The sequence below is a fragment of the Crocuta crocuta genome, unplaced genomic scaffold, assembly GCF_008692635.1.
Source record: "Crocuta crocuta isolate KB4526 unplaced genomic scaffold, BGI_CrCroc_1.0 scaffold221, whole genome shotgun sequence".
In the NCBI taxonomy this organism is placed as follows: domain Eukaryota; kingdom Metazoa; phylum Chordata; class Mammalia; order Carnivora; family Hyaenidae; genus Crocuta; species Crocuta crocuta.
In genome coordinates, this window is record NW_027528610.1 from 3005944 (window position 1) to 3020392 (window position 14449).

The 14449-nt window shown below is 43.6% G+C and overlaps 1 protein-coding gene and 1 non-coding gene across 6 annotated transcripts in view; both read right to left on the reverse strand.

The window, feature by feature from the left end:
* The window catches only part of LOC144223912 (uncharacterized), a 166943-nt gene that overhangs the window by 95018 nt on the left and 57476 nt on the right, over positions 1-14449 (reverse strand). The window lies entirely within an intron of this gene.
* On the reverse strand, positions 4102-4174 carry TRNAR-CCU (transfer RNA arginine (anticodon CCU)). The gene has a single exon. It is a non-coding gene; the product is annotated as a tRNA-Arg (tRNA).

The window sequence follows — 14449 nt, forward strand, 5'->3', positions numbered from 1 at the left end:
AAAATAAAAAAAAAAAATCCCATCCACAAGAACCACCACAGCAACAAAAAACAAACCAACATATGAACCCAAGAGATTATGATCTATAGAAAATCAGACAAGGCGTTTCAAAAAGATGCCACATCCAATCTTGATAAAAATTCTCAGCTAACTACGAACACAGGAGGCCTGACTCAGCCTTTACAAACAGCATCGAAGAAAAATCTACAGCTATATATATAAAACTGGCAAGTGATCATTATCCCCAGCATCAGAAAAGCAAGGCCATGGTACCTTCTCTTGCCTCCTCAGAGGTAAACTAGAATTCTTAGCCAGTATAACTGGCCATCAAAAATTAAAGCCATGCAGATTAGAAAGGAAGGGGGGGAAAAAAAAAAAAAAAGAATCGGCCTTGCTTTGCAGAGGACGTTCATGTCTGCATTGATAACCCTGTAACTAAATGTTCTCGAATAAAATGTTCTAGAACAAAGGAATTTATCAATTAAACTGGCCATCCATTCAATACAAAAAATTCGACTGGATTTATATATACTAACAATGAATGATTGTCTAGGGGCCAAGCACAGACTGCCCCAAAACAGGCCACTTTGGCATAATGAGGGTTTTCAATGAAAGTTACAGAATGGACAGGCTGTCCAGGGACAGGGAGACCCGCCCCCTGAAAGCAGGAAATCATCTCCCACGTGAAAGACGTCCCCCATGTCCAGGGAGGTAAGGATCTCAGTACCACCAGTGATGTGAAATTTAAAGCCAGAAAGGATAAATGAACGGGTGTTAACTGGTTACATTTTACCAATTTATATCCCAGCCCAAATTCGGCTTAGAATTCCTCACTAATTGAAGTTCTAAGTTATTTGTCTTGTCAATTCCTCATGGATTTACTGTCCAATAAGTGGAAGAACTTCCCGGTTTGGTCATTTTACACCTCAATTTCATTATTGGGTGTGTGTACATGTTTAACTTTGGTTTTGCTTCTGTTAATCTGTCTCATTTAAATTTAATTCTTTGTCCAGTTGGAAAACCTTGAGGGGTAGAGAGGAGTTTCCCCTTCTCTTCAATTGGAGATTAAAATTTAAAGAAAATCACTTATAATAGCACAAAACATGCCCTGTTAAAGCACAGAACAAAATATGTGCAAGATTAGCATGCTGGCATAAACAGATTCATGAGCAAGATTCAAGTATTGGCCAGAAGTCTGTTCTCGAAGTGATCTCTGGGTTTAGTACAGTCCCAAACAATTCACAATAAGGGTTTTGGAGAAACTGATAGCGGTTCCTAAAATTTATATATGAAAGCAGTACGCTGAAAGAGACTCACACAAATTAATTGATGTTTTGATACAAGTGAGGCAGGAAGGAAAGGAATTTCAGGAGACACGTGGACCACAGTCAAGCCATTTAGGTTTGTAGGCTGACCCTTAACGTAAAAGTCCGCAGATCATACGAATCACAAGATCCCCCTCCCTGTGGCAGGAAAAGTCACAAAAATCCAGATGTTCTTAAAATTGCTCCTTGTGGGCAATTCCACAATACTAAAACTATGGAAAACGTACCCAAGGTAAACAATCAACCCAAGGTCAAACAGTACCCTTCCCTGAAAGGTTAGGGCATTAAAAACATCAACACCCCAAAACCTGTAAAACCCTTACAGGGAAAGGGGATCCTCTTCCTCACCCGGGAGGAGGCACGGACGCTCTGTGAGGTAGCTCCTGTCTTACTTCCAGACTTGACAAATCTTTCTCCCTTTGTCTAAGTGTTTCCTCTTGGAGTCTTGGACAACGCCAAGAACCTTATTGCTGAAGCGCCTCAGCCCATGTGGCTTCACAAACCTCCAGGTAATTCAGAGGAGAGTCTTAACAATTGGTACTTGAACTGCACATCCATGTACAAAATAATAGTAATCATCGCAACTCGATGCGTTTCTCGGACTAGATTAAAAAATCAAATCTCGAGGTGTTCTAGATGGAAATGGAAACCTCAAAACTTCTGGAAGACAATTTGGAAGACTTTTCACAACTTGTGCTCAGCAACCATTTCTTAGAACACCAGAAATGGGCTGTAGAACATAGAATGTATTTATTGAAATTTATCAAAGAACTGATTTTTAAAGGAAATTGTAAAGAAAAGGAGAAGACGGGCAGCAGACTTGCAAATCACACACGTGATAAAGGACTGAAATACAGAATATAAAAAGAACGCTCAATGTAGTAGTAAAGGAAAATACAGTTCTGTCCTCCCCAAAATTGCACATATTTGAACACTTTACCAAGAAGGTATTTGGGTAGCCAATAAAGAAAAAACCTGTCTGCACTGGAGATTTCTAAGTTAAAACCACGTCAGCTTACAATGCACCTCTGCTACAAGACATAAGGAGAACAATGGGAAATGTCAAGTGCTGGTGAGGATGTAGATCCACTGGAATGATCTTGCATTGTTGGTAGAAAGGGATACACCGTTACTGACCACTTTAAAGGAAGAGTTTGGCAGTTTCTCACACAATTTAACCTACTTATACCGCCATCAATCCTATTTCAGGAATTCGATCAAAAGGCAAGAAAGCTGTGCACATAGACATCTCGACATGAAGGTTTCTATCAAGTTTATTTATAATCACCAAGAATGGGGAAAAAATCCAAATATCCATCAACCTGTAAAGGGATTATCAAATCGTAGTGGAGAGTAACAGAACAGGTCACCCCCAAAACATGCCTCCTGGGCACAAGAATTATTTCGAGCTGGTGATTTTTAATTTTTTTAATGTTTTATTTCTGAGAGAGAGACAGCATGAGCAGGGGAGGGTCAGAGAAAGGTAGACACAGAATCTGAAAGAGGCTCCAGGCTCTGAGCTGGGTGTCAGCACAGAGCCCGACACCGGGCTCGAACCCACGAACCGTGAGTTCATGACCTGAGCCGAAGTCAGACGCTCTATGGACTGAGCCCTCCAGGCGCCCCTTGAGCTGGTAATTTTTAAAGAAACTGCATACACAGGTAAAGTTCTGAAAACCAAGAAGCTGCCATACTGGAAGGGGCATTTACATTTGTAAAGGAGAAGGTCTTTTTCTATAGGAGGAAGAGACGGATGCCTCTAAATCTGAAGAAACTTATCAGAGAAAGAGCTAGATTTACATCTGAATAGCCATACCCATGTCCAATAGGTAGACTGTCCATCATCCCATAACTGGTCCCACCAGACCTAACCCTCCATCTTTCTTTTGTCTTTAGCCGAAGATGGTACTTAATATGGTTGTTTGGGGGCATTTCAGAGAGTTTTGTTGTTTTTCTGGGTATCTCCCATGTATACCTCTTGTATTCTTCCGTTCCTTTCTCGGTTAGTCTGTCCTTTACTACAGACCTATTACTACATCTCAGCCAGGAGCCTGAAAAGTCAAAGGAAAGGGATCTTTTCCTTGACTATACTACTCCATCATTTCCATGGAACATTCCTCAGCAATACACAAACCGACTACTGACCTATCTAACAATATGGATTGACCTAAGATATTATGCTAGGTGACAGAGACTTAAAAAGCAAATATTGTAGGATTTCATTTATGGGGCATTCTGGAAAAAAAAACAAACAAACTGGAAGAGAAACATTTATGAGTGCCCATTTCTGGGGCTGGAGGAATGGGTAACAAGTATTTTGGCTGTAGTGAGAATGTGATGAACACTAAATTCTTAGATAAAGCTCTTCCTAAATTGGTAGGGTGTTACTGTACATATATTGTACTTGCTTTTTAATTTTAGAGAAAGAACAAGAACAGGGAAGAGGAAGAGGGAGAGAGAAACTTAAAGAAGTTCACTCAGTGCCTGAGTCCAACACAAGGCTCAATCCCAGGACCTTGGGATCCTGATCTGAGCCGAAATCAGGAGTTGCATGTTCAACCAACAGAGCCACCCAGTCACCTCAATAAATCTGCCTTTATAGCAAGTATGTTTGCAATCATGCAGTTAAGACCTTATGTGAGCACAAAAATGCAGCTCCCATGAGATGCACTGAATTTCTGCCTTTTCAGCAACTCCAGGAATGAGAGAGTTAGAACCAGAATGGAATCCAGAAACTATTTTCTTAAACAACATTTACTTATTATTTTAAGCTCAATGCTCAATGTGGGGCTTGAACTCACAACCCCAAGATCAGGAGTCACATGCTCTACCAACTGAGCCAGCCAAGCACCCTTCAAACACTGCTAACACTGTTAGCACTCTTTAAACCTAACACCCTTCAAACCTAACACCCTTCAAACACCGTTTCAAACCCTTCAAACACTGTTTTGACTGCAACTTTCAACACTCAAAACTGGCATCGTTCAATAATGCTCTCCAGGAGCTGAGCATTATAATAACTAGACTTCATTGATTAGTTTTAGCAATATCTCTGGTTTATTATTTTGGGGTTCCCTATTCATAGAGGCAAAATCTCTTTAATTTGATGTAATTTTTAAATTCAAAATAAATATCTACTTTTAGGGTACTTGGGTGGCTAAGTTCAACTCTTGGTTTCAGCTCAGGTCATGATCTCACAGTTTGTGGGTTCCAGCCTTGCATCAAGCTCTGTGGGGGAAGCATGGAGTCTGCTTGGGATGCTCTCTCTTCCTGGTCTTTACCTCCCCACTCATGCTCTTGCTCAAAAATAAACACCAAAAACAATATTTTACTTGATAGTCCTTTACATTTGATTCTGAAACAGTTCTGTGAGGTAGGCACCATTTATCATTTCAGTAGGATAGTGTAGGGCAATGACCTTGGTCACCCCAAAATTGGTCTTTGGCAGATGCATTATTTCAGGCTGACTGCTTTTAAGCAGCATAAGGCTCACACATTCCCTTTGACCTTCCTCTTAACGACCTGGAAAAATTTAGACAGAAGACCTGCTGCAGGAAAGAGCCATCACCTCAGAGAACCACAGAATAGCAACCAGGTGTGGTACATGGAGACACCCCCCCCTCAACCCCGGAAAGTCAGTCTTGGAAAATTCCTATGTCCCATCACTTCCAGATGGCCCAGCAAACATTCCCCAAACATTCCCTGCCTTTTGCCTTCCTCCCCTTTGAGATGGTAGAACATAACCACTTCTCAGCTCAGCATGGCCTTCAAGGCTCAGTAGCCCAGCTGCCTGGCTGCCTCCTATTCTTACACACATACACAATCAAGTTTGATTTTTTCCTGTTCACGGTCTCGTATCAATTTTTAGACCAATGAAACCTTGAGGTGTAGAAGAAAAATTTTTCCGAACAGTGGGGAAACACAGAAATCCAAAGGAAGCAATTTAACTCAGGTGACGAGAAGTTAAAGCTACAATCCATCTCCGGGTTTTCGTATCATACGTGCTCTCCAACACCCCACCGTTTATTAATGCTTTCAATCTCTGAAAAGACAGTGCATCACACATTCCCAGAACACAGCTGCACTTGCAGGCGGGCACCCACAGGTGATCGCGGTCGGTGATTGCCTACCACGATTTTCTTGGAGGAAGCTAATGACAGTCAATACAAATTAGAGCAATTTCCTCAGGATGAGAAATTAACCTGCTAGACTCTTGCCAACGAGGAGGGGCTCAGGGGTGGTTACACATCGTGAAGAACCCAAATCTTCGAGACATTAAAAATAGGCTGCAGTAATTGGGGAGCGGCGTCGGCTGCCCCTCCTGCTTACCCTGGCAGAGTCTGGAGCTGTTTATTCAACTCATTACCCTAAATGCACAGAGTTGCAATTATTTAGATATAAAAGTTGTAGAGGCTGAGTCACATGTGTACGGTTTGCTGTTTTCATGTTAAAAAGGCAAGCATCAAGCTATGTTTATTCCATTCAATATAGTCCCCTGTAGAGCTCTTGCAGAAAACAGCCTAGTGGGAACCCGGTGAACAGAGCTAGGACCCGAGGAAGTATGGAGAGCAAGAAAATGCTGTCTAAATCAATGATAGAGAAGCACAACATATATACAGAATGTTGAAGCCATAAGAATAGGGCAGAAAACTACCGCCTATTAAATACTGTAATGATCTCTTTATGCAAGTTTCTCCATTGAGCTTGGATTTCTTGATGGAAAGTTTTTTTTTTTCCAATCCCAAGCCTGCTGCACACAGGTTCAGAGAAATTGGAAGAAAGTGGAAGAAATCAGAATGAAGAGAGGAAAAGACAAAGAGGGGAAGGAAAGAAAGAAGGAAATTCAGTAGGCTGGGCATTAACTGGGCATTGGAGGGTCAGTGAAGGTGTCAGAGAGGGAGCACTTAGACTGTGGCTTATGATACCAGCTGAGCTGCTCTTGGAGCAAGGAGGGATGAAGAACACCGGAGCAAATCAATCTCGATCTCAGGAGGAAAGAATACCATTTGGCTTGATGTACGATGGAAAGAAATCCTGAGCCAGTGCAGCAAGGCATGGCTTTCGAACCCTGGCCGTAGCATCTTGCACAACCAGGCATGGATGAAAACAAGTATGTGCCAGGAGAATCACTACAGCTTTCAGACTTGGAGCTGTTTGGGGCTGGACATGTTTTAGGAAGAAGGAAATCAGGAGTCCACTGCCCATGGTCGATTTTGGCATCCCTGTTATATTCATTCTCATTTGTGGAGGGTCAAGTAACGGAAGCCGCCTACTCACCTCTCTTCCTAGTTGTACGAATCCTGCAGTGAAAGAAGGCATCCGGTCAATGCCAATACCTGCCTCTGGCACATGCTTTCTGAAGCTCCCGGACCATAGGACTCAAATGCCTAGAACCTGGGTTGATGGTAACTGCCAGCATCCTAGCCTCCTGGAAAGAGAAACTGAAAGAGGATCCTGGTACACGCACTGGTTGATAATGGACTCCCAGGTGGAAAAGCGATGGGGCAAGGGTAAGGCAGGAAGACAGCGAAGCAAAGGCATAGTCACATCTGCAGATAGTCTTTACCTGCAGCCACAGGAAACCCGAGTCTTTTAGAGTTCCTCTTCCCAACGTGGAGGGGCCCCCCGTACTCAATGCCAAGCAATTTTCGGACACCACTAGGGTGTCCTACATTTCAACTCAATTTTGACACTATCTTCCCGGAGAGAGTGTCCGGTTCCACAAGGTAAGACTCAATCCTGTAAGCCTGTACCTACCCCCACTTCAGACGCCGGTCCTAAACCTCAGATTGTTTCCTGTGCTCCTGACCAGATGATTATAGATTGAAGGTTCCAACAACCTCTCTTAGGTTCAGTTAACTTGCTAGAGTGGCTCACAGATTTCATAAAAAACACTTACCTACATTCACCAGCACATTACAGGACAGGATATAGGATATGAATCAAGAGGCATCTGTAGAGATTCATAGGGCAAGGTCCAGAACAAATGAGGGCCCATCCCCATGGTGCTTGGGGTCTGGCTCAGTGACATCATACGAAAGCATCCTGGCTCCCCCACCAAGCGTCCAAAAGCACTCATCTCTGCTTTTTATAGAGGCTCCACTGCATAGCTGTGATTGACTAAGTCGCTGACCATTGGCTGACTTAACCACTAGCCTAGGTCAGGGGGTGGGACTGAATGTTCTAACCCTCTAATCACCTGGGTGGTCCTCATGGCTACCAACCCTGCCCATGGAGGGGGGTGGTATCTAAGAGTCACCTTCATTAATAAGACACCCATTCATCTTATGGCTCTGCAGTGGTCTCAGGAACCATGGAGGAATATGAAATACAACAAGCAGTGTGCTTTGGTCTTGTAATAAACAAATATGTATTTCTTTTAAATTGTTATATCACTCTGAAGGTCAGCAGTTCTCGGACCAAACAAACTTCAGAATCACCTGGCAAGTTAAAACATGGTGACTGGCCCCAGCTGCAGACTTTCTGATTGATGGGCTGTTGCTTGCCCAGTGTCTACACAGCGAAAACCGCTATTGTGGATTATACGTTCCTTCATCAAATTAATCCCACCTGGAGGAAAACAGGCTGACCCTTGGCATCCTATGTCTGTCAGCTGGTGGTTATAGGACATCTCTGGATGGTGGGATGGCTTAACCTCCTCGATTATATCAGCCAATTAAAGCCCAAGACCAGTTCTCCAGGAAAGGAATAATTTCTATGTGAGCCCTTAGCAATCAATGTATCACTGCTGGGGCTGGGTATTATGATTATATTTAAATGTATTATTATAATACGAGGTAGAAAGTACAAATATTAGTATTTGTGCTTGGGGGGGGTGACCTAAAGTGTTTTACCTACCTGTTTGTTTTTTAATATTTTTTTATTTATTTCTAGGAGAGAGAGAGAGACAGCGTGAGCAGGGGAGGGTCAGAGAGAGAGGGAGACACAGAATCTGAAACAAGCTCTAGACTCTGAGCTGGCAGTCAGCACAGAGCCCGATGCGGGGCTCGAACCCACAAACCGTGAGATCATGACCTAAACGAAAGTCGGACGCTTAACCGACTAAGCCACCCAGGCGCCCCATTACCTACATGTTTTTGTCATGAATTTGTGTCCGAGTTGCATGAATTCCCACCAGTTTTGAACATGGTTTGCAATTAGTGGACAGCTTGTTGTCAATACTTATTTATTGAATGGAATTGACTATGGGAACAAGAATTTCTCAACCATGGATTTCCTTCCATGGACTGTACATTTCAAACCCTGTGGGAATGTCGCATTGTGTTATTTTCCACAGACCTGTGATATTTTGGACATCTGGTATGTTAGATCCCTTTTACTGAGGTCTAATTTGCCCATGGGGACTTTGGGGAGGTGAGTAAAATACTTCCTGTCTTGATTGTGCTGGTGGTCATGCAATTATCTTTCATTTTTTGTTTGTGTTTTAAATAACAGAAGATCTGACACAGGAAAATCAACTCTAAAGTTAAATCTGAATGACACCCCCAGAAGCCAGCAACATCAGCATGGTAACGGGCACAGAGGCATCCTTGAACATTAGACGCAATGGATTCTGTTGATTTCTGCAATCAGGGTTGTGCTGATGTGGTCAATAGGAATGAGTCAGGAAACACCACTTCTACTCACAAAGTACTGTGGCCAGTCCTTCCTCCTGGCAATAACCGTGTAAAGCAGGTGGTTATGACTCTGCATTCTTCACATGAGCAAACAGAGGGTGCTCCGTAGAGGTGCAGAGTGGACAAGACCAGTAAGTGATGGGCATAGTAGATCCACCGATGCTGAATGAATGACCCTACAGACAAAGAAGGTTAAAGCAGCTACCTTTTGGGATATTGCAAGCAAATATGAGGGATGATCTTTTAGGGCTAACATGCTCCTTCCTCCTTCCATCTCGTGGCGAACTCCGGGTGGCCTGTGGAACTCGAGGACGGTGGTTTTCATTATAATAATGGAGTCCTTGAGCACGGCCACTAATATTCTATTGGCATTCTGTAGCGCTTCTTGGTGCCCTGAGTTCTTGAGAATGACTTCTAGGGTATCTCCATGCTACCTTCGTTTCTTTGAGAATAGATCTTTGGAAAATTAATATGTCAGTGCAGAAAATAAGATGTTAGCTACCCTATAGCATTTCACGATAGTTTCACCGGTGACTTTTTGTTCCCACTGCCTTTGGAGAGCCGAGGAGTCTGACTCCTGCTTGCTGGGCATGAGAGAGCTGTAAATGCTCACATCTCCAGGCAGAAACGTGTGTTGTTTTATGAAATGCATGGATAGACGTACAAGGCAACACTGGGTTGACAGACAATATCCCAGTGTGACAAGTATCTGTATAGGTACGACGTCTCAACAGACACCGATATTCCCAACCAAGCAGAAGGCGCTCCTTATCACAGTTAACTCGTGAACATGGCAACAAATGAGCCCAGGGCTTGCGTACACATAACACTGTCTTACCTACACTTGCAAATGATGCCTCACCTGAAGGTCACTGTTATCTTTTCCATTTATGCCACCTGTCAATTACTTTGGTTTAAATTTAAGAGGAGACACCTGCCTAGTGAGCGAAAATGTGAAAATGTACGCACCTAAAAAGACAGGGAATCCAGATGGTAATTCCACTATAGTTTATCTCTACAATGATGGATGAGTTATGTAACTTTTCATCAGTCTCGATGTCCAGGTAAAGAAGCAAAATTAGTAGAGTAAAAGGGCCCCCTTGAGGATTCAAATAAGGAGATGGGTTTAGGAGCAAGTGGCTGACAGTGGCACAACTTTCTGGTTTTCCTGGCAGGTGACATCCAGGGTAGGGACTGGGCAAAGGGAGGTCTTGTTGACACTTTGTATTAAGAGCATCTTAATTTCACCTCTATGTTTTCACTTCTTTTTCTACTGTTTCTCTTTTATTCTCATCTTCCATTCCCTTTGCCATAGGCTGTGGATGACTTTGCTTCCAGAGTCAGCAACATTTACACATCCTGCCTTTGCGCTATGTCCGGGGTTTAGCATGTAAGCTGTGACTCTATAACAGCACACAAAACCAATAAGCCAATTTCCTGCGGAAATGTCCTATCCTTCATAGTGTTTATTCTTCCTAATTTCACAGACATCGATGTTCTCATTGTATTCATGAATATGGCATAATATATACAGTTGGTATTTGCGGGAGCACACCGTGTCCTCAACACGGAAAGCTTCAAGCTCAAAGTTTGCAGCTGAAAAATGACATCCCTTTACGTCATTCCTTTACAAACAGCCAAGGCATTCGCTGCATTTTATCCAAATGAGCTACCTGCTCTGTGGTTTTATGAAACATCCGTACAAGTGTCCTATGTTTGGGGGAATAGAGAGGGTTTAGGAACTTTCTCTCTGTCGAAGACCAAGACACCATAACATACACATTCATTTCCTATCGCCAAGGCCCCGAGTCTCTCCCTCTATGGCTAAAGTGTGTGTGTGTGTGTGTGTGTGTGTGTGCGCACGCGTGTGGGGTGTGTGTATCCACAGAACTGTTTTACTGAAAATATCATTTTGATTGCACAGGGTGTTTTTATTTTAAGAAGAGTTTGGGACTCGATATTGGTATTGAGACAAATATGCATTTTTGGTTGAAACATATCTTACATTTCAGGCAAATCAACTTGCATGTCTTTTTTTTCTCCACAACTTCCATTTGTGTTCTGTTCACAACATCCATTTATGTTCAAGTACAAGTCTCTGATTTCATAACCATTGAATTTCCCCTGTGAAGAAGAAAATCTAAGGAGTTTATTTCCAGCACGTTGAGGTGTGCCTTGTTTAGACTGAATTAAATATGTTTGGATTTGATTAAAAAGTCCTTGCATTGAGTGCCACCTCAGAAGAAGAGGTACTCAAGGTAGAGAAACCCTTGGGTATTGTAAAAACGGATGTACAGACCTTGTCTCTGGGACCTTACAGCCAGCAAGATAAATCACTCTCATTTGCAAAGAAACCAACCTAGGGTACCTTCCTCTGTGGTCTTCTTTCTTCCTTTCAATTTCTCTGCTCCTTACCTCCACCTGCAATGGCAAGGATACTCCCTACAAGAAATTGCGTCTCCGACATGCCCTCGGCCACAAGGCAGCCACTCACCTGTAATTCCTTGCTGCGTGTTTCGTATCAACACAGGCAAGACTTGTCGTTGTGCTCTCTCTCCACTTTTCCGCACGTATGTAGACATGTGTGAGGATGAGCAGATCAGCTAGCTTGGCTGCAGGGGTGTGTGCACCGGGTTTCCATCAGCCCCTCAGGGAAGGCGGGGAGGAAAGAGTGGCCTGGCCTTCATTCCCAGCCACTGTTGGCTGGCCTGATTGAACCTTCAGCCCTCTTCTCTGTCCCCGAAGGGCTGCCCACTGTTCATTGCACTGCACCGTTGTGCCCGAAACCGGAGAGGTCACCAGGGTGGAGGGGACACCAAGAGGGAGAGGACCTTTGGAAAAGCTGTCCTGGGCAGCACGGTGATTGCAACCTAATGTTTTAGTCGCTTGTGTTTCTCGTCAATGGCTCAAGCCCTCGTGTGAGAGAAGAGGCTTTAAAGTAGACTGAGAGGAGGCTGGCAGTGTTTGCAACCCTTATGTAGGAAGGGTTTGCTGTGGCTGAAGGTGCAGTGTCTTCACCTGCTAGCTCCGGCCACATGTTTTGCCGTGAGCTGTCGATGCAAACGTTTGCACAGTACAGCACAGTGCTTAACGGTGTGGGTTCCGAAGACACCTCGAGTTATGTACCTTCTGACATACGTACACCATTATGAAGTGGAGCATTTAGAAGAATGAGGATGGGAAATAGGAGTCCCGTCCCGGTTGGACGTGCTCAGGGGCCATCCAGGGTAGCCTTCCCTGAGAAACTGACCTCAACGTTGATGTCTAAACAGGGTTCAGAGTCACACGATGCAGACAGAAAGGCAGGCAAGCCAAGAATTTGCATGAGAACCAGGCTACTCCTGAGCGCAGGGGATATTTTGAAGTTGCAAGAAAGGATCAGGAGCTATAGGAAGCCCCCGTGCAGAGGGTGGTATGAAATGTGTGGAACGGACAGGTGAGCAGGGAAAGGACTGGCCATCTCTTCTGTCCGGTTTCCTGCTCCAGGAGAGAGGACAGCCCAGTCCACCCACAGAAGGCTCCAGAAGGAAAGCCCCTGTGGGAAAGCAGTGCAGGAGCAGCCTGCCAGATCTTCATGGGGCATAGTTTCCCTTGGGAGCGGAACCAGACACTTGTCCAGGATGGATCTTCAGACGTGGAATCAGGGAACCTGCATCTTGAGGAACCTCCTGCAAGATTCTTCTTCACACTCAATTTAACTGCTGCTGACTCAGTGAATATGACATGGGCATCAGGTTAGCAGAAAAGGAAAGGGAGGGGAGGGGAGGGGAGGGGAAGGGAAGGGAAGGGAAGGGAAGGAAAAGAGAAAAGGAAATGATAGAAAATCCAGGTTCTGCTTCTCTGGAGAACTCTGACCAATACAATTTCTGAACATTTAAAAACATTTTTTAATGTTTATTTATTTTTGAGAGAGACAGAGCCCGAGCAGGGGAGGGACAGAGAGAGAGAGAGGGAAACACAGAATCCAAAGCAGGCTACAGGTTCTGAGCTATTAACACAGAGCCCGATGTGGGGCTCAAACCCACAAACCGTGAGATCCTGACCTGAGCCAAAGTCAGACACCTGGCCAACTGAGCCACCCAAGTGCCCCTATAATCTTCTACCATTAATGCTATCCCGTTTTATGTACTATTTGGGGCTCTTTGGATTTTCCATCAAACACTAATTTAGATGATGTCTCCTGTCCCTAGATATGCATTTATGCCATGTTTCTTATGCACTTTGAAGAATCTGATAGGATGGATGTGATGTGATGGCCTTGACAGTGTTCACAGTGATGGACACTTGGTTCATGTTGTTAGTGGTAACGAGCAATAACACTAAAATCTGTATGCAGTCGTAATAAAAACCGTTGTGATAAAATCGGCATCTGTATCCTGTATTCTAGCATCACCGAGAGAAATGTAACGTGAGCCATGTAGGCAAGGTTCAAATCTTCAAGTAGCCACATTTAAAAAAAGGAATGGGAGAGATTATTTTTTTGAATCCAATGCATGAAATAGAATTTCAAAAATCAGTATACGTCATCATGAAACCACTCTATAGTTTTTCTTCTGTAAAGAGCCTCTGAGATTTGGTGTGTATTTTAGATTTAGAGCCTTTCTCTGCATGGACTGGGCATATTTCAAGAGCTCATAGAAAGCTGTGCCTATAAAATACTTTTTCACATCATGCATGACCTCTATCTATACTACCGTGGACGCACTTTTCATTGGAGATAGGGTCTTAAGAAAATGGAAATCTAGAATCTCACAGCATGGACCCTTTTAACACTGATATAACCCTTTGGCTGTTAATCTCCAAAGGAATGCTATCAACATTCTATAAACTTAGACCTCACGGTACTTCCTGGTAATTTATACATTTCACGAAGCTTCTGTAGGACATTGTCAAGGAATAACCTTGGGGAAAGACTCCAGGTGAGTCTGATGAATAAACATCTCCAGAGACATGAACACTGAAGCAAGCCAGAAGCTCATCTGAGATGTGAGGCTCTTTGTTATGGCTGAAGGCATGACCAGCTGTTGCATATGCTATTAATTTAGGCATTAAGAAACTGGTCATTAAGATGTTATTAAAAATTTACTAAGAAAGAATATCCCCAGGTCAGATAGTCAGTAAATCCTAAATCCACCCCACGCCCCTTCATTGCCAAACTCCCCTCAGGTCTGGGATGACCTCCAGTAGTTAAGATTATTAATATTAATATTAATATTGGATAACTCAGGTCACAGAATGTCCCATCTTGTTTCAATCGATGAAGGAGAGAGCGCTACCACCATGGATCACAAGCAAAGCTCCTTTGATGGGCAGCACCCATCAGAATCATTGTGCACCCGTCAGAATCAATGGACCGATGACAGTGCGGAAGGGCCCCTTGATGAAGCATTTCTCCGTCCACCTGTGGGGCACCTTCTTCGGGTCATTTCAACTTCCCAGTGAGTCATCATGCAACAGGAAGAATTGCAGAACAGAAATGTGTTACGT